Source organism: Adiantum capillus-veneris, chromosome 26 (genome assembly GCF_014529385.1).
Source record: "Adiantum capillus-veneris isolate H3 chromosome 26, ASM1452938v2, whole genome shotgun sequence".
Taxonomy (NCBI): Eukaryota; Viridiplantae; Streptophyta; class Polypodiopsida; order Polypodiales; family Pteridaceae; genus Adiantum; species Adiantum capillus-veneris.
Window position 1 is genome coordinate 109,564,436 of NC_140956.1, and position 10,664 is coordinate 109,575,099.

A 10,664-nucleotide genomic window follows, 5' to 3' on the forward strand; every position below is an offset into this window, starting at 1 on the left:
TAGAGAATGTGCCTTTCTCCGGTCACATGTTTTCACCTCCAGTGTTGGAGGGATGCCAATGCTTCTCCTCCGGTGTTGGAGGGACGACATTCTTTTTGAAAAGTACACTTATACAAGAAGAAAATCTTACCTTTAAATTTAGAAAGATTGAAGGACGTTGATTTTGCGCTATAAGCATCAACCTCCATCCAATAAAGAGAGAACCAACTGGGTCGACTCCAGCTATTACATCCAATTCCTCACTTCTTCTTCTTTCCACTCTTAGCAGCAGGCTTCTTAGCGTTGCCTTTAGCACCCTTGATGTTGAAATTTCATTTCTTCTTTCTGATGGTAGGTGGCCCTGTTGATACATCGCCTACATGGAATGGCATTCCTAACAATGTCAACATCTTTTGACCTTCCTTATCCGTCTTTACTGAGGTAACGATGGCAATGTCCATCCCTCTAGGCTTTTTTATGTTGTCAAATTTAATTTCTGGAAACACGCCTTGCTCTCTCAGACCAAGATTGTAGTTCCCCTTCTCATCAAAGCTATAAGGATTGACACCCAGGAAGTCTTGTGTATGAGGAAGCACCAGGTGTTCAGCAGTCGATCCAAGAAATAATACATAAGCTCTCCTCTCAAGGTGACAGCTATACCGATGGGTACACCCTGACGAATCTTGAAACCAGCTATGGCTTTCTTTGCACGAGTGATGTTAGCCCTTTGCCCTATAACAATGGCCATGCCTTTTTATGGTAGCTTCCAAGACCTTGGCATTCTAAGAGCCTTCTCCAATGCCACCGTTGACAACAACCTTTTCTACTCTGGGAATCTGCAAAGTATTGGTGTATTGGAACTCCTTGAGAGCGGGCATGACCTTGTTGATGTAAATAGAGTTAAGACAGGGCACCTTGATAGTGGAGCAGGAGCTTCAGTTATAGCAGCTGAGGAGAATCGCATGCAAAGGGCATCCCTAGAGACTCTGACAAGCCTGAGAGAGGACAAAGAGGTTGTCATGGAGTCCCGACAGCCATATGAAGACGATGCAGCCAGCGAAGACGAAGCTGCAGATGCCATCCCTAATTTGCTTGCTACCACCACCATAGCCTCCTCCTCCTTCTTCTTCTTCTTCTTCTTCTTCTTCTTCTCTCTCTCTCTCTCTCTCTCTCTCTCTCTCTCTCTCTCTCTCTCTCTCTCTCTCTCTCTCTCTCTCTCTCTCTCTCTCTCTCTCTCTCTCTCTCTCTCTCTCTCTCTCTCTCTCTCTCTCTCTCTCTCTCTGGGAGAATAACGTGACTGATGCGTGATGTTCATCTCCAACCCCCACTTGCCAATCCTCACACATGTTTAACACCTGCCACTTGGTAGATCCTCACATCCGAACCAGCAATAGCAAGATAATTCCCACTGAAGTCGCACTCCACTGCATTGGTTGGTGTTGCAGTATCATAAGGGAAAAGGAGCGGTAATATTTCAACTTTCTCAAATCCGACAGCTTTACACCATACTAAGCAGTAGTAGCGAGAAAATAACCATTGTTCAAGAAAGATATATCGGTCATTGGTCCACTATGCTCTTCAAATTGCGCAACATTGGCTTCACGTCTAAAATTTGCATTAGAGATTTTGTTGCTTCCATCATTAAAATAATCCCATCAAGGTGAAATGAAGCGGATGTATAGGCTTCCTACACGGACGTCTCATTTACCGAAACCAAGCAGTCACCATAGTAAGATTGTAGAAACACCAGCTTTTGTTAGAAGATGCAGACACAAAATAGTTGTTGGTTGCATGCACCGTCACAGCACGAACCTCTCCACTGTGATCCCGACCAGTGTGCTTGCATTCATAAACGCCATCCTCATTTGCTTGCCAGATTTTGACTGCCTTATTGGAAGAGCCAGTCTCTTTTTTGAATCTTGCAATTACCCTACAAGCAGCATCATGTTGGTACAAAGCATGGCTAAGCTCTTGATGAGCATTGTGAAGCTGCTGCTCAACAACATAATTTGACAATACCATTGCATCCCATTCATTCTAGAAGAGACTAAGCATCCCAGGGATACTGGTAGCTTGCAATGGCCTTGGCTATACAACCTTGTTGACCTTAATAGGGATAAGATCTTCATTTGAGAGGCTTTCCTTTGCTACTGGGCAAGTGCCATAGTTCTCAATGTGCTTCTCGATGAGTCTTCCCTCAAAAAGCAAGCCCGAGGGTCTGCTTATGGCTGGTTCTTCGGGTGTAGTGCCCGAAATTGCGCAGAACATGTCTAGCTCCGCCTTCCTTCCTCTCTCTCTGATGCCAAAGAGACTATGAGCAGATTTTAAGGGGTGAAAATTTCTCAAAGATACACTTTAATTGTCATGTTAATTAATTGCACAACAAATTGATCGTTACTTACAAACGTGACTAATCGTGACTAATTATTACAATTGGCTCAAGCTGCACTAGGCTCTGGTTGCGATAGCGGCTGCAGTTCTTTAAGGGGATTCGAGATAACAGAATCAATCAAGCCATACTCTTTGGTCCCCTTAGCACTCATAAAAAAATCTCTATCTGTATCTTGTACAATCTTCTCTAAAGGTTTCCCGGTGCGGTAAGGAAGATGACCATTTAGATTTGCCTTGTGATCTAGAATCTCATCAGCCTGAATCTCAATATCAGTCTGCTGGCCTTGTGCACCACCAAGAGGCTGATAAATCATGATTCGTGAATTAGGTAAGCTGTACCTTTTGCCCTTGCTTCCACTGCTCAACAAGAAGGTGCCCAAACTCGCTGCTAATCCGACACACACAGTGCTAACATCAACTCTAATGTGCCACATCATGTCAAAAATTGCCATCCCTGCTGTAACAGAGCCACCAGGATCGAAGAATTGCCATCCCTGTTGTAACAGAGCCACCAAGATCAAAGAATCGACATACATTACAATATCCCAACTCGGATCTACAGCATCCAAGTAAAGAAGCTTGGCCACAATCAGATTAGCCATATCATCTTCAACGAATCCACCACAACGGATTATTCTATGCTAAAAAAGCTGGCTTATGACACTTTGAAAACGTTCCTGCAACATGGGAGGTGAGCCCTGCCCTCCTTGTGCATAAGGACCCGAGTACAAGGTTTCGGGGACCTCCAAATCATTCTCGATTGACCATATTCCACTTGCAATGTTTGAAGTTGGGCTCCAAAAGCCCTCTGATTGTACAGAAGCACGTGATATCAATCCTACACTAGTGGCCAGCTTCATTCCGGAATAAGAGGCAGGAGGGCCAGCTGAAAGTTGATGGTGGAGTGTGCGTTTTTAGCGAGTCGTTGAACCCGCCTTGGTTGTGCGCTTCCACTGCTCGCCAATTGTCCTACGGACGCCCCACCCGCACAACTACCTACCGGGACCACCCCCCAATATCAATGATATCCAATCAGCCCTTGAAGCACTGCCTCTTCCACCAGCCCCATGTTGTACCATCCTGCGCACTCTTGCAAGCTCTGTGTTACTGTCGATGTTGGCCGTGTACACACCACGCCCTACAATTCCGCCTCCACACCACTTCCTTCAAGGCCGGCCCACCTGCTGCAATATTTCAGCTCCATGAATGTTGTACCTTCATCTCGGCTGGCTACTCTTCACGAGATGGCATGCTGCCCACCATGACCCTTGTCAACACTTGCGCCTGTCACCACCCAGACATACCCGCTCTATTGTCCTTAAAACTAGCCACCCCCCTTGGTCTGACCTGCGCCAATTGTCTCCATCTCCTTCGAGATGCCTTAACTGTCATGAGGCTGGCCTTGAACCCATAATCTGTCCGAATTTTTGCTCGCTCTCAACCTGCCACCCTCATGAAGATCTTAAGCACATCACATTTTCTCTCTCTCTCTCTCTCTCTCTCTCTCTCTCTCTCTCTCTCTCTCTCTCTCTCTCTCTCTCTCTCTCTCTCTCTCTCACACACACACACACACACAGTGTGAAAAGCAAGTAGTTTGCTCTCTCCCGTCTCAAATCAACAGTTTGAGCTCCCTCTCTTTCTCTCTCTTTTTGTCTGACACACAGAAGAAACACACTGCACTGCTGCAGAGAAATAGAGATCGCTGCTCTTTTTAGCTGGGCTGCCCTCTATTTTTCAAGGTGAGCTTTTTACCCAATACAACTCACCAAACGGATTTCTTTGGCTGGGATGCCCTCTATTTTTCAAGGTGAGCTTTTTACCCAATTACAACTCGCCAAGTGGACACATTCTCCTTGCAATATTCGTTGTAAGCATCTTACACTGAAAAGGGTAAGGAAGACCAAGACAAATTGGATCAAAATTCCTATAAGTGTGTATTCTTAGGATACGGCGACAATGATGAAATGGGGTATAGATTATGGGATCCCGAAAAGAGGATAATTTTTTGCTGCCATCATGTAATCTTCTGGGAGGATCGCATGCAGAAACAACCTCAAAGGACTAAAGAAGTTAGAAGAGTTGTTTTTCGGGAAGATGTACCTTTTGGACAACAGTGTATGCCCAAAGGTCAGCAACAAATTTATAATGATGTACGTGAAAGTGCAAGGAATGGTGTTGAAAATGCTTAGCCAAAAATTGCCCATCATAGTCCACAGTCGGAGCAGCACAAATCAAGTCAGTCTCAATCGGCAAGATAGTAAGCTCAAGATTTGTAGTTGGGACAACAAGCTGGAAATATGGAGCCTTTGGTTTGGAGGTCAACCCGACCATCAAGTCTATCGAATAGATAATTTGTTCTTGGTGTTGATTATGTCATGTTGACAGATTGTGGTGGACCGTCTTGCTTCAAGGAAGCATTGGATAGCCCGGACAGCGGGCAATGGTATAGGGCCATTGCTGTCAAAAATGGAATCTCTGGAGAAGAATGATACTTGGGGATTTGGTGCATTTGCCAAAAGCATGCCCAACTTGGTGGCCAACTCCATTGATATGAAGTTGTGAGAAGAACCAGGGTCAAACAAGATGAAGGCATCATGCTCCCTTACCTTTCCCCAAGCATAGGAGAGAGGTGATCCTTTGCACTGAGCATTCTCTTTTGGAGCTTTGATAGTGGAAGCTCTAAGAGTCTCATTGCGAGCATTTCTTTTGGGGCAAGAATGATAAGCATGTCCTTGCTCCCCACACTTAAAACATTTGTGATCCTTGCGAAAAGTTTCAAGTTCTTCAGGAGAGAGTTTATTTTTACATTTGTAAACCCCTTTCTCCTTTGACCCTGTTGTTGTTGTTGGAATGGCCTTGGGAAGAATTTTAGGCATTAATTTTTCCCCTTTGCATCACTTTTGTCTTTATTGTCCATGGGCTTGACATTCCGTCTAACCCCTTGTTGGAAATTGATGCGTGAAGCAACCATGGTATGGTGGATTACTTCACTGATAGAACTAGGCCGTTGAGAGTTGACATACTCGGCCATCTCTTTAAGTAATCCCGCACAGAATTGTTGCTTTTGCTCAGCAAAGTCTATCTTTTGAAAGACAGTAGCCTTGAGATGTAAATCCCAAAACTTGCCCACATATTTGTGGATAGACTCATGAGAGAGAAGCCTCAAACTCCGCCATTCGGTGAGCACTTTGTCCTTTGCATCGCTTGCAAGGAATTGCTTCATGATGGAAACTCGTAGATTTTTCCATGTCTTTGGGACTTCACCGTTGCCACGAAGGCTAGCCTACCATTGACGAGCCGATTTTTGGAAGTGCATAGCTACATGGCATAGCTAGGAGGACTTCGTGAATCCCTCGTCTCCAACGGCCGCATCAATTGTTGGATGAAGGCCAATACTTTGTCAGTAGCACCAAAGGTGCCATCATAGGTGAGAAAAGAGATACTCTTTCCTCCCTCTTTGAACTTCTTTAGCTTTTGTGACCTTCACCATGCAGGGTAAGATTTGCGATGTCCTCCCCTCTTATATTCTCTAGGAGAATAGCCATAGCTTAACTGGATAGAGGAGGAAGGTGAACAAGAAGGAGAAGAGGGTGACCACTTTCTTGCCCTTTTCTTTCGTGGTTTCCTCTCTTTCCTTTTGGAGTGACGAGGAGAAGGACTATGGGTTAACCGTTTCCTCTTGGGAGGAGTTGGCGATCGTTTAGTCTGCCTTCTTCGTGGAGCCACATCTTCAGAGGAATTCAGGGATTCATTGCTTTCTTGATCTTTGGATTCCTCCTCTGGTATGGGAGAGAGTCTTCTTTTGGGGGTCTCATCAAGAGGCCTCCTAAGCTCTCTCTCCTCTTGGAGAGGAAAGGAAATCCCATAAGCACGAAGTTGTTGAGTAACTTTGGCATGCAAAGCGGGGTTGCCCATAGCTTGTTGCAACCTAGTGACAAGATAATTAACAAACATGGAGGCATCATCATTGGCACCTTCATGTGCAAAATCAAAGTTATCAATGTTCATTCTACTCTCTTGGTTATTGTCAACCATGTAAATTAAACTTATGTGTTTACTTAGTGTATGCTTTGGCAATTCAAAACCTTAGTTGCTACTCCTCTTAGCCTTTGAAAATAGACACTTAAGTATCTACACCCACGGCTCGAATTGGTTAATTATAGAGAGTAGTGGAGTGAATCCAACATAGCGAAGTTGCCGAGGGATAGCTCCTTTTGGACTTCTTAAGACTCCATTATTAAGACCAAAGCTCCCGAGGTGTGCACCATATTCCACATAGTGGACTCAACAAAACCGATAATAGATCCCAGTCCCACTTACCCTAATATAATTAACAAAAACAACCATTAACAGGCTACTGAAGGACCTCTCTTTGTAAGCAAGAAAAGAGAAACCAAATGCTGTGATACCAATGTAATTGAAATGGCCTATGAACTTTGAAAGTAGCGGAATTAGAAAATTAGGTGAAGCACTTTTGAGAGATTACTTTGTGAGCATAGCGGGTGAACTTAATTGATGGTAGCAACATAAACATGGTACTTAGTTAACTTGGCATGCACAGTACTTTTGCAAGAGAGAGAGTTTAGAGAACATGACAATAGTTGAGGACAAGATTCATATGGAGCCGGTCCCCCCTCCAATAGGCATTTGTATTATAGTTTCTCCCATCAAGAGAGACTTGGTACAATACAATCTTTGTGTTCCTTGTGACCTAGGTGATGCAATGAAGATAGAAAGCTTCATGCATCACAAGCATAACATAAACTTTGTAGAATGCATTAACTATCCCAAGCCTCAGTCCCAAGGCCTCAAACACCTTCGAAGGTGGAGAGAGCTAGCGGGGAATGAGGATAGGGAAGAGGAAGAAGAAACATTCCATAGGAGAAAGAAATAATTCCTCATTTATCATCACTCTTCTTGCTAGCATACATAATAACATAATAATGAAGATGGCAAGCTTAAGCATTGAAGCATGGCTCATGGTTGGATTTGCATTCCATAGCCAAGAGTGTTGATGTAGGCTCTCACTTCTCACAAGCTTGGAGAAGGAGGTGGAGTTTCTCAACTTTCACCAAGTGAGAATGATCCACAAAATGAGTGTTTATGTGTGTGTGATGTATATCCCCCTAGCACCACCCTTGCTTGCTTGGGGCGAGTTGTGGCTTTTCCACATGCTTCAAGCTCATTGGACCCCTCTCCCCTCTCCCCCTAGCCAATGACACGCAGCATGCAGTCAAGTACCTGGGTAGTCTTTTGACAAGTGTCCTCCTTACCCCTTAGAGAGAGAGAGAGAGAGAGCTTGAAAATATCTAGATATTTGTTGGATGGAACTAGAAGCTCATTGGACCCCTCTTTATCCTAACCAATAGCATTCAAGCACACCATGTGGTTAAGCTTAGGGAGAGTCTGACGTTTGTCCCATGTGCCCTTTGAGAAAAGGGGTGCCCTTTGGGTGAGTGGAAGGTTAGGTCAAAGATTCCCCTAACTTTGGGACTTTCATGCATAGGAAGCTTCTCAAGCACCTTCCTCATTAAGTATGACAAGTACCTCAAGTACCTTAGTCATCAAGCATGACAAGACCTTAGGTGGAGTTCCCACCTTGAGCTCAACCCTAGCTTGCCTAAGGTCAAAGACAAGTTTAGTCGGGTTCCCACCTCAAGCTCAGCCCTAGCTTGCCTAAGGTCAAAGGACTTTTAACACCAACCATTGGAGGTCTTTAATGAAGCTAACCTTAAGGTCTTTTAAGCTCCATTAGTTAACCTTGCTCTTTGGCAGACCATCTCTCATTTGGGCCCCTTTACCATTGGCTCCGTGTTGAGATAGATCCGTAAGCACATGTTATATTCTAACCCTTGTTCCCATTTATTATCCCACATTAGATGATCAGTTTAATATGATAAAATCATTTGGGTTGGTTAGATATTAGATTTAATGGCAAGGTACATGGAAATCCTGGCAAAAAGCGTTGGGAAGCAATGAAGGTTATTATGAGGTACCTCAAGGGCATAAAGGATTTGTGCATCTACTTTGGAAAGTAGAAGGCATCTATGGCGGGCTTTACGAATGCAAACTATGGCTGGATTCACATCGTGCCGCGGAAGAGCAGCTAATTCCCTATGAGCCAATCAAAATCACCCTCGCTAGCTGCCTTGTTCACATAAGGCGGTGGAAGGTGCTGACTAGGCTGCCACATCGAGGAAGAATTTCCCTTTTTCTCTTCCACCCTGCCCTCTTTTTCTTCCGACCCCCTCCCCCTTCGCCCGTGAGCACTTCCACCTTGATGCCTTTCTTCTCCAGCCAATGGAGCCCCGCCATATGTAAGCGAAGGAACCCCCTACAGCTACCATCTTGTGTGAACGCTAGGGCAACGACATAGCTGAGAATTTCTCTGTTCCGCCTGGAAGTGCAGGAAAGGTGCTTCTCTTCCACGTCTCCAATCTGAACCCACACTATGATGGTCATGCAAACTCCAAGAAGTCTACTTCAAGGTATGTTTTCATGTTCACAGGGGGAGCAGTCTCTTGGATATTCAGGCTACAAAAGTGTGTTGCATTGTCTACAACAGAGGCAAAGTATGTTGCTGCTCTGAGGCATGCAAGGAGGCTTTATGGCTTTCATGCTTGGTGGGAGAGCTTGGCATTTTAGAGATTCTGATTCTCCATTATGACAGTCAGAGTGCTAACATGCTAGCTTAAAATCTTGTCTTTGATGCAAAGACAAAGCACATACAAGTGAAGTATCACTTTATCCGCAACAAGAGCATTGATCTTGTCAAGGTACATACGGATGATAATCCTACATACCTTCTCACAAAGGGTCTTCCAGCTGAGAGGTTTGCTCATTGCCGGACAGATGATGGGGTTAGATAGCTATAGGTGTTTTCAGCTTTGTACATAGTTGGTTCTTTCCTCCACTTTAGGCACGTTGCCTTTAGGTGGGAGGTTTTTGGGATAAGGAGCCACGTGCCCATCTGCACCCTTATTGGGTAGTTGTATATTCGCACCACACCCTTATCGGGTGATTGTATAATCCTACACTATATCTAAATTTTTTTTAAAACCAAAAGAGGTACAACTCTTTTGTATCCACAAACACTGTGTTGAAGCTATCCTCTCCATCTCTAACTTATACTCATCTTCTGTGCATGCATCTCCATCACTTAAGTGTCGTGTCTGATTCACTATGAAAATCTCTAATTGTTTACCGCGGTCTTTTACAGTGTTTTGTAGAGAGAAGATTCAAATTTAGCTGGAGAGGGAAGAGAGAGGAGGACAGATTATCGCGACTATTTTCGCTATTATTATCGCGTTTATTACCTCAGTTATTGCCACTACTATTACCGCATTTATTTTCGTGGTGAAATTTATCGCCTAAACTTTCAAATTCTGGCTTAAACATCCCCCCCCCCCCCCCCCCCCCCCCCCCCCCCCCCCCTCCCTTCTCAAATTTTGGTGTTTCCCTCTTCTCAATAAAAACTAAAGAATATTATATGAAACTTTCAAATTTAAAAAATAAAAGATATGAAAACATGTAACAATAGTTAGCTATTTAAGATTACACTTGGTTACAACTAAACTAATCATTGTCACTTATTTAACATAATTGAGCATCTTCACAAAATTAGAGAGAGGAAGAGGGGAGAGAGAGAGATGAATGGATTACACGACCAAAAATCTTCATAACTTAAAGTATGCAAAATGTTTATGAATCATCTTCCAAAAGATCCCTACATGAAGCATCATCCAATATTAAGCCCATGGCTCCTAAATCAATAAAGAGAGAAACGGGATTGTCGTTTGTGGATGTGTTGGCTTTATAGTCTTCGAATTCATCATCCTCCATCTTCATCATCATGACAATCATCCTCGCTAAGACTTGCTGTCGCCGGACTTGATTCATCGACCTCCCTCTCCTCTGTCTCCACCTCATCCAAAGTAGGAGGTGGAAGGGGGTCAAAGATGGTCTCCACTTCATTAGTGGGAAAAATGATTCTCCCTCGAAGTGTTACGGGAACTACGAACCAAAGTTTTGGTTGGTGGATTGCTGGGATACAGATGACCTATAGAAGAGAAGCTCAAAGTGAGTAACATTGGTATAATTAATGTTACAAGCAAATAAGAATAAAAAAGGTAGTCACTCACCTGCTCACAATTGCGCGGTAAAACTAAATTGTCATACTTCACTGTGTGATGCACACTAGAGTCCACCATGTAGAGGCCATTCTCATGTCTTCTAGACACATTTGCAAGCCACTTGCACTCAAAAGATGAAGGTATGAAAGGTTCTAAAATTAT

At 43.9% G+C, this 10,664-nt stretch overlaps 2 pseudogenes; both read right to left on the reverse strand.

Moving 5' to 3' along the window:
* Positions 1-1,317: 1,317 nt before the first annotated feature.
* On the reverse strand, positions 1,318-2,001 carry LOC147423995 (pre-mRNA-processing factor 19 pseudogene; annotated as a pseudogene).
* Positions 2,002-2,417: 416 nt separating this feature from the next.
* On the reverse strand, positions 2,418-3,449 carry LOC147423996 (ATP-dependent Clp protease proteolytic subunit 5, chloroplastic-like; annotated as a pseudogene).
* Between the last annotated feature and the right edge of the window lie 7,215 nt (positions 3,450-10,664).